At 37.8% G+C, this 10,214-nt stretch overlaps 1 pseudogene; it reads right to left on the reverse strand.

The window, feature by feature from the left end:
- Positions 1–9,228: 9,228 nt before the first annotated feature.
- LOC132364357 (anaphase-promoting complex subunit 15-like) lies at positions 9,229–9,591 on the reverse strand (annotated as a pseudogene).
- Positions 9,592–10,214: the final 623 nt, after the last annotated feature.

A 10,214-nucleotide genomic window follows, 5' to 3' on the forward strand; every position in this document is an offset into this window, starting at 1 on the left:
ACTTCCAATAAATTAATGGAGCTAACTATTGAGCATCGGTATCATTATAAAAATAGAAACAACCAGTCACGATGTGCCTCTGGATGGAAATTCACAGCACCAATTCTAAAGAGGTCTTGCACCCAAAAGTGAACCTATATCTGATGAAGTCTCTATGTCCAACTACTAAGAAATACATAGGACAAAGGAGCAGCTTAAAATACACCATGGGGATAAAAACAACAAAATTCATACTATAGGATATTTTATCAATTAAATTTCCTGGCTTCTTCAATGAATAAATTGCAAGAAAAAAATATGGTGAGATATTCTGTAGATTAAAAGAAATTTACAAAAACAAACAAACAAAAAAACTGCTTAGGGAAGTACCCCTGGGTGATAAAATTATAAAGAAAAGCAAGATGGGTAACAAGCACCCAAGATGGTGTTAATTTAAAGGAGAGGAAAGAAGTTGTGATCAGGACGGGGCATGTAGAGAACTTTTGAGGTGGTTTGCAAAGTTTTATTTCTTAATCTGGGTGGTTTTTTCCAGAGTATTTTTCTTACAATGATGTATTATTAAATAAACATTTATTTCATGAGGTTTTTCTGTACCTGTATCATAATTTACAATAAAATAAAAAGAATTGTAATAAAAGAGGTAATACATGAAAATGTTTCAGCCTTAAAGGATATGGGTTTATTAAATGAAAGGGCCTACCAACTGTCTAGTATAATGGATGGAAAGAGCACCCCATCAAGGCACACAGTCATGAAATGTCAAGGCATCAGAAGAAAAGTTTCTACAGCTTCCAGAGAGAAAGAGAAGTGGTTCTCAGCATCAGCTCTGGAAACAAATGCCTTCACATTTTTTAGGGGAAATTATGATCTACTTAGAATTTTATATATAAACAAAATATTAGTCCAGTGTGTCAGTCCAAGAAGACATTGATCTAGGAGACAGAGGGAGGGAAAAGACAGGACGACTGCTCAGGAGGCCAGAGAACAACCAGTCCCCCCAGAGCGTGATGCTGGGGACCCCAATAGAGACGTCTGTAGAATAAAATTGAAACTGGTGGAGTATCTGATATGTTTCATCATGTAAAAAGAATGTCATTTGTATGGATTTTATAATTTTTTGCTGAATTTGAGAAGGATGTAGAAAACTAAGCAACAAATAAATGATCATTGTTAATACAGAGAAAAACAGAAAGTGTTATAAGAAATGGAATGTAATCCTTGAACATATATTTGTGCACATGAATGGAAGTACACTTAAGGGATAATTCTTACAAGTAGAAAGGTTGGATCAAAGGATATTTTCTCTTTTTTGACTATTTCCTGATTGATTTTCAAAGATGTTATACAAATTTACACTCCCACCAACAGTGTATTAAAGTACCCATTTCCCTCCACTATGGCCAAAAATGTAATTATCACTCTTTTATCTTTTCCATTTTACTGTAAGTGGAATGTCATTATTTTATTAATTTGCATTTTTAAATTGAGGTAAAGCATCTTTTCTTATGCTTATAAGCCATTGTATTTCTTTTTATATTAAATGTCTTTCTTTACTTTGTATATTTTTTCTATTTCTTTATTAATTTCTTCATATGGAATTATGAGAGCTCTCTATAGACAAATAAAATTAGTACTTTTTGTCATGTGTGTTGTAAATAATTTTGCTCAATTTTCCTTTGAATTTTATGTTATTTTGTGCTGGGCAGAAATGTTTGCGTTTTGTTATTTAAGTGTATTAGTGTTTCCTTTATGTTTTCTGAATTTTGTGTCTTGCTTAGAAAGACATTTCCCATTCCAAGATTTTTTTTTTTAATTTGCTCATATTATCTTCTGTATTGACAGTCTCATTCTTTATAGTTCAATTTTTTGATCCATCTGAAATTTATATTGACACAACAGGTAAGGAGGAATTTAGGTTTTTGGGGTTTTTTTCCCCAGCTAAGTCAAGATTTTAATACATTTCAGACCTGAGTGAAATGAATGTTGTTGTATTGTGAAACTGAGAACTTTTTAGTTTTAGCTACTGAAATCTGCAAGACTGTAGAAGAGCAAGATGCAAGCTAAACCACATGTAGGTCGTTACTACCTCTGTCTCCTTCTATGCCTATGACTGAAACCTACCTGTTCCCTTAGTATGTGACATCTTACAACCAGATGGGAAATTCCCAAGGAGTTTAAAACTATCTATCCAGTGAAGGGAAGGTCCTCTGGCTTATGATCCCAGTCTGCACATGGGTGCCATCATAGGGGTTTGGGTTATTAAGTATATTTACATCTACAGACCATATTTTCTAACTGCAACTCACTATCAAACTAGCTTAAAAATAACAAATTTGCTGGCCATATAATCAGAAGAAAATCAGTAGTAAGAAATGAATTGTGGTGGGTTAGTAGTTTGATCTAGGTTGGAGTCAGGAAAGAGCAACAACAAAAGTACATCTTCACCTGCACCTGGATTTACAGACCTAAACGATATGCTTGATAAATGTTGTCACAGGATTGCATGGGATGTCTCCCAAGTAAGGTATCTTAAAGACAAGAGTGGTTGTCTTGACATCTTTAAGATACCCTACATGATGGTCTTGAGTTTCTTCCCAAATTGTACAGCAATAGATAGTCCTCTAATCACTTTTTCCCCTGCTACTGAGAAAGATCTTATTTAATTGCTTGCTTAATTTCTTTATCCATTGCCCAAGATGTCTATTGCATCTCTAATTCTCTGGCCATCTTTTTTGAGGTTGATTCTTGGGGACCACACTTTGCTAATGCTATATGACTTATTACTATGCTTTTTTACTCTAAGAAGCCCCAAAGAGCTTAAGAACAGCTATTAGCTATTTAAAAAAAAAAAAAAAAAAGAAGAAGTAAAAACTAAAAGGAAGTGATAAAAGAAAGGATCCACATTAGAATTGGAGAATATCTAATGGAAACTACTTTTGTTCAGATTTCCACGAAGGCTTTTAGCAAAGATGAATGAGCTCATGCCATGAAGCTGTGTATGTTTTAAAAAGTGATAAAAGGTTAATTGGGTACAGTGTGAGCAAGACTGTATATAGAAGGAACCCCTTAGTTGATGATCTAAGTACACTTAATATTCATATATCTTATGTCTACATCAGGTTGCTGTTCTACACAAAGTCTACACAGTGTTTTGGGAGACAAAATTAAAGAGCTTAGCAATGTGTGCACAGTTTACAATAAAATATTTTGGGGGAGTTAGATGAGGAAGGGAAAGGGGAAAGAACTGGGATGCCCAGAAGATGTGAAAAGATGTGTTAAGGAGGGAGAAGTTTAAGTAATTTTTCCCTCTGGCAACCAAAAGGTTCTTTGAAGAGTAAGCACATATGTCTGTTTCAAGGGCTCTAAAACTATGGGAAAAGATTGAGGCCCCCCAAAATTAGAGCTGAAGCAGACAAATCATCATTCTTAAGAGGAAGGAAGTAGTGATCAAGACATTATTCATTGATAGAATTCAATCTCGTCAATTTCCCCTTGAATTTTCCACAGTTCAAATTCTATGTTAAATTACATTTTCTTTCCCTGTCCTAAATCAGAAAGTTCTTTTTACCAAAAACCAAGAAACATAAAACTATAGCTCTATATACATTTGACACGGAGGTAACTATGCTCATCTATCAGGAAATATTTTGTCCTTTCTTTGCTATGTAGACCAAAAAAACAGTAAAGTGGAGAGGTGAATTAAGACTCAGGAGATTGCTTTTTTCTTGTGAGGATTCAGTCTTAAATATCTTGGTCAAATTGTCAAACCACTCTTCTATACATTAGATAAAAAGATCCATCAAGTTGCATTTACCCAGCTAAGGTGACTCCATTGCAAAGGCTACCTTCTACCTACCTTTTTTTCTGGTGGGTTTTTTTTTTTCCTTCTACATAGTTTTGTCTACACTCACCTCTATGCAAAAGAACACCTCATTGCAAATCCTGAGTTTCTTGAGTTTCTCCCTCATTTCTCCTGCCCTCCACGGCCCCCAACCTTTCTTTTTCTATTTGTAACTTATTTTGCCCTTTCTCCTCGGATGCACTACCTAGTCTTTCTCACCTCGGCTTTACTCCTGAGCAGGTTTTCCTTATTGTTCTCTATAGCAATACATTCGTAGAGCCCACTTTTAGTGCCCTCCCAGTTAGACAGGTTTCTAAGGAATCTCCTTTCATATATCTCATATCTATCTCATCTGTAACATCTTTATTAATCCCCAGTGACATTTTATAGTTTTGACTCTCAATCACTCTAATTTGGAAGCTAAAACAGCCTCCTACATAGTCTCCAAAATCCTGTATGATCCAGCTGCTGCTTACCATCAATAAGCTTCTTCATGTTCTTCCCCCAAAAGCCTAGACTGCAAACACAAAGAAACTTTCTGAAGTTCTTCAAATGCATTGTGCTCCTGGTCTCTCTGCTCTGGGTCTTTGCACAGACATCTCCATCTTCCTGCTCTGTGCTTGGCCAGCTCAAAGTCATCCCTCAGGACTCAGCTCAGATGGCACCACATCCTCTGGGTAGCTCTCTCTGGTCTTGGTGACTTCTAAACTAGGCAAAAACTGGGCTCTCTGTTTTGTCTCTGCCACAACATAAATCACACTTTACTTGATTGTCTTTCTCTGTACCTTCCTCAAGGCTATAAATTCATCAGTCAGGGGCCATCTTCTTTGCAGCTGTACTCCCCACGATTACTGCTCAGTTCAGATTTGGGGAAAGAAAATGACATGTAAGTCCCTGAAAATGACTTGACTATTCTACCTCTGTGATTTTTCACCTGCAGCTCTGTTGGCCTGAATTTCATCCCTACGAATTTACCCTCCCTCCAGCCCTCTGACCATGCCTTCATCTATTGTAACCCTGCTTATTCTTCCAGGTCAGACTCAGGTGTTCTCTCTCTCATGAGCATTCCCAAATCAGACCCACTAGAATTGATCCGATTTATCTCCTAGCCATGTAACATGAATCATACATGGCTTTATCATGTACTCAATCTCTGTTTTTTCTCCCAAAATAGATGGATTAAAAATAGAGACTATGTGTTAAAATATTTGTATTCCCCATATCATCTATCACAGTGTCTTGCAGAGTGCCAGTGCTTAATATGTACTAAATGATTTATTGTAAAATAATTTTCCAAATTTTTCTGTGTTTCCTCTAGAAAATGTTCAGTAATAGCACTTTTCCCCCTTGTGAATTTCTTAATCTTTCCTTTTCTAACAAGGAAGTATGTGAGATATTTCTATACGTTTTCCTTACCAGACTGCAGCAGAAATACTTCTGAAGATTTGGTGGGAGCAATAGAAATGTGTGAATAATTCTGTTTGGTACAGGTGAAATTGCAATTAGAATTCACATCTCTTCAACTGATGTTTCAAAGACTCAGAGATCTCTGGCAGGAGCGTTCCTCTCCTCTAATTAAGAGCAATGTGGAGCACATGACCCTTTTAATGTTTTCTCTCATCACCAATGTGACCAAAGCCCAACCACCCATCCTTCAATACTTCAGCTCAAATCAGACATTATTTGCAAAGTCTTCCCTGCTTCCTCTAACTTGAAAGTACTCCCTTCCAGCCCTGTATACACACAATATTATATCTATATCTCTCTTATGGCAGTCATCTCTTTCTGCCTCATATTTTTGTAAATATGTATGCCCATGTCTTGTATCCCTTCTGAATTGTGAGTTCCCGGACAGCAGAACTTGTGCCTGATTTGCTATTCCTCTTTGCCCATAGAAAAGTGCCTTGCATTTATGTATTGGTTCTATAGCTTATATTATCTGTTAAATGGCATATTGCATATACATAAAGATTATGTGTAGAAATATAGTATGTACATACAGTACCCATATTTGTATCTTTGCAGCAGAACTAATATCTATGTTAAGCCAGTCTGATGACCACTGTAAAAGTGAGAGAATCAGATTGATGTTATTAGAGTCTAAATTGCTATACCAAACTTATTTTGGCGCCATTATTCTCCCTCCTAAGATGTAACAAAAACCTCAAATCGAATTTTAATCATGTCTTAGATATCACTTCATTCCAAAGTCTTCCCTGATCCCCAAAGAAATTCTAGAGTTTATATTATAATTCCACAGCAGTAATTACAGAATATTGTAGCTGCCCACTCATCTAACTGCTTTGTCTTTCATCTCCTTGAGGGCAGGAACTACATCATCATGTTGACTTTTGTGTTCACACTGCTTAGGAAGATAGCTGTGGTGGACGGAACCTCTGCCCCCACCAAAGACGTCCGTGTCCTAATCCCCAGAACCTGTTCACGTGTTACCTAATGTGGCAAAAGTAACTTTGCAGATGTGACTAAGCTACGGATTTTGAAATGGAGAGATTAACCAGGTGTGACCTCAATGTAATCACAAGTGTCTGTATAAATGAAAGCCAGAGGCAGGAGAGCCAAGAGTCAGAGAAGACGTGTCAACAGAAGCACAGGTTGAACCAACACCATCGGTAGCTTTGAGGATGGAAGTGACACAAACCAAGGAATGCAGGCAGCCTTTAGAAGCTGAAAAAGGCAAGGAAATGGAGTCCTCCCTAGAGCCTCCTGAAGGAACACAGTTCTGCCTACACCTTGATTTTAGCCCGGTAAGATCCATGTTGGACTTCTAACTTCTGGAAGTGTAAAATAATGTGTTGTTTTAAGCCACCAAATTTGTAGTAATATATTATAGCAACAATGTTAAATGTATACAGTAGCCAACACATGGCAGGTGATTCATAAATATTTGTTCACTAAAAGAACCACAGGATATTAGGCCTGAAAAAAATGTCTGATAGAGTTAATGGATGTGGGTAGACGGTGTGCCTAAGAGAGAAGGGCAGGTAAAGGAAAACTTCCCATCGCTCATTGCAGTGAGCTTGTGAGAGAGGTGTAGGTAAAAAAACAAAACAAAAACAAAACAACTCCTCCCAAAACTCCCCCATTTTATGCCTTAGGCAACTAAATGGATAATAGGAAATATATAAGGAAAGGTTATGATCTTAGTTTTGGACACTTTGGAATTAGGATCACTATGGAACAACCAGATGGAGATATCCAGGAGACAGTAGAAAATTTGGTCCAGGAACTCAGAGGAGATCAGATATAACCAAACAGCCTTGGAATATGAGGTTAGAACAGTAAAATAACTGGTGTTAAGACTAGAAAGGTAGTATGAGGTTTCTTAAATGCCAAGGGAAGCCAAACCCAATTCATCAGAAGGAGGTTGGAATGGGCATCTGGAAGTATTTGGACTGGGAAATGATGCCATCAAACTGAGGCTTTAAGAAGACTCCTGTGGTGGTCTTATGGAAAATAGATTGGTAGAAGGGGAGAATTAAGGCAGAAATACTATTTAGACTTTATAGATCACTTTCAAAGACACTTTCCTATTTGATCCTCACAGCAACCTTGTGAGGCAGTTAAGACAACGCATTATCAAAGGCCAACCTTTTTGTTATATCATCATAAAAACACTTGTATTATACTGACAATTATTTCAACTTACTTTTAAAGCTTTGCTTGTAACTTGCAATGTGCTCAGTTTCTTACTACTCTAATCAGTGTATCAGGGTTCTTGGTCAAATTCCTAGTCTCTAATATTCAGGATCTATTTATCAATAGAAAATCAACAGAAGCGAATGATTATCATCCATATAAAATATTTCAATCCTTACATAAGCCAAGTTGTCCTGAGGGGGAGTGGGGAGAATATTGTATTATCATTAAAAGGAATAATAAAATATTGCTGTCAAATGAGTCAGATCAGGTGTTTTATCACAAATAACTTGTTATGAGAGAGTCATATTAGCCCAAGCTTGTCAACCAAGTAAAAGCATTTGGATGAACCAACTGCAATCCTTCTCTAGAAAGTCTCTGACATGACACCTTGAGATTTCAATTTTGACTCTAACATCCACCTGCCCAGGCTTTAAAATCACAGAGCTTAAAAATCACATACTGCAATGAACGAGTCTCTGGGGCTATATTTAGATGCTGTTAAATCACCAGGAATGATTAGGTCAGAACAAAAGAAAGATAACTGAGAGAGTGCCCAGGTAAATCAGGTTAGGAGCTCAAAATTTCTCACCGTTACAATTCCCAATTCAATTCTCGCCATTTGATTTACAGAAGGCTGCTCTGAAGCATTCATATGAATAATTCAACACTTACAGACATGAGAAACAATGTAGGCTTATCTTCATATGGATTAAGACAAGTTCTAAAGCTGATTTCACTATGACTGAAGCTCATCCTGGAGTTTACTTTTGACTCATGATTTGGTTCTACACCATCATTAATCTAGATAAAACCACTATTTTCAAAATGCAAATATTAGCAATTATTTTAGGGGATCTCAGTGCTTCAGCAACCCAGAAATGGTCAACATGGTCTAGAGCCCTATTGCTCAAAGTATTGTCTGAGGACCAGCTACATCAGCACACATGGGATCCTGTTAGAGAAGGGAAGGGAAAACTAGTGACTTCCCAGGACTTACTGAATCAGATTCTGCATTTTCACAAGATCCCCAGGTAATTCATATCCACCTCACAACTTTGAGAAGCTCTGATCTAAAGCATAGAAATTTCAGAAACTGCTCTGAATTTTATCTCCAAAAATCCTTCCAGCAAACATTTCTATGACATCACAGGAGCTCCAAGCCCATCTAAATTTCTTATTTCTTTTACTTCTGATCACCTTCCATGAGATCATAAATAGCCAATCATCCAAAGGGTTTCCAGGCTCCTTATACTGAAGCATAGTGGTTGAATGCATATGAGGGCTTATTTTTTTTCACTAAACACACTTCTTGCTTTTTTCCAACTGAAGTTGTACAAATCTTAGTATGGGAAGAAGAGAGAGTACAGTTGGCAGAAAGAATGTGTTGGGATGAAGTGGAATGCCTTACAGGTCAATATCTATTTCTCCCTAGTTCCACTTCATGAGTAATAATTTCAATTACTGGATGTATGATTTTAACCAATTTATGTTAACTAGATATTCACTCATGAGAAACAGATAAATCTCTGTAATTTAATAAATTACCTACAATTTTATTATCTGCATTTTCTTAATCGGAGATGGCTTGAGTGTGACATTTCCTCATGAGTAGAAGAGGTGAGCAGAAGTCTTTCTTGCTGTGTTTCATTTTTGTTTTTCCTCAACAACCAGCAGCTGGTTCCGCATGGGGTGTAGAGCAGGTTGGCTGGCGTGGAATCTGCCGGGGGCTACCCTGCCCTGTCTACCTCGATTATCCACTGGTCCTCATCCTGTCTGTTGTCTTCCAGGTCCACCTCAGTGACTCTCCATCATCAGGCTACTCACTGTAATCATTCATCTCGTCCATATCCTGGATGACCTCATTGCCCTCTGAGCCTTCACTCTCCTCATCTTAATTACCCTCCTCCTCCTTCTTATCATAGCGTTCTGAGGCTGGCTTGCCAAGAGATACCAAGTTGCTGTCTCTCTGTGTGATGTTCAGGAGCTAGGCTTAGTGCTGCTGTTCCTGGGTCCACCCAGGGTCCATCCAGATTCAACCACAGTGTCTCAGTCACACGAGGCAAGAGCTAGGGCAACAAGGTAGACATGGCTCCTAAATAGCTGTTTGACCTTGGACGAGTCTCTTAACCTCTGAGAGCCTCAGATTCATCATCACACCAGGAAGCAGCAGGCTGCAGTGGTACCTTAGGTTATGGAGTTTCCATGGTAGCAGGATGATAGCAAAGGTGAGTAATTTCCAGCTTCCTGCAGGAATGTGCAGTCTCAGCCCAGAGTTAAAGCACAAGGGAACAGGTATGTACATACGCTTTGATTCCACTCCTGGTTTTGTTACTGTTTGCAATCCTTTGCCAGCCATGTGGCCTTGGACAATCTTTTAGCCCATCTAAGGCTCTACTTCCTAGGCAGTGTGATGGGGGGAGGAATCTTCACTTATGTTCAGTATCAAGTGTGTATCACATGTCTTTATACTCACATGTCACTCTTTCCTCCCAACAATTCTGTAAGACTAATTTTTAGCCTTAATATGAGAAAACTGAGGCTTAGAGAGGTTAAAGAATTATCCCAAGATCCCATAGCTTACAGATAGCTGAGAAGGAATTCAAGCTCAGGTCTGACTGACTCTAAGACCATGTAAAAGATCATTTTTTTTTTTTTCTTTACACCAATGCAGCCTACTGATATAGGATGTTGTGCTATTCAAATGAATTTTTGT

This window comes from Balaenoptera ricei, chromosome 4, assembly GCF_028023285.1.
Source record: "Balaenoptera ricei isolate mBalRic1 chromosome 4, mBalRic1.hap2, whole genome shotgun sequence".
NCBI classification, from domain to species: domain Eukaryota; kingdom Metazoa; phylum Chordata; class Mammalia; order Artiodactyla; family Balaenopteridae; genus Balaenoptera; species Balaenoptera ricei.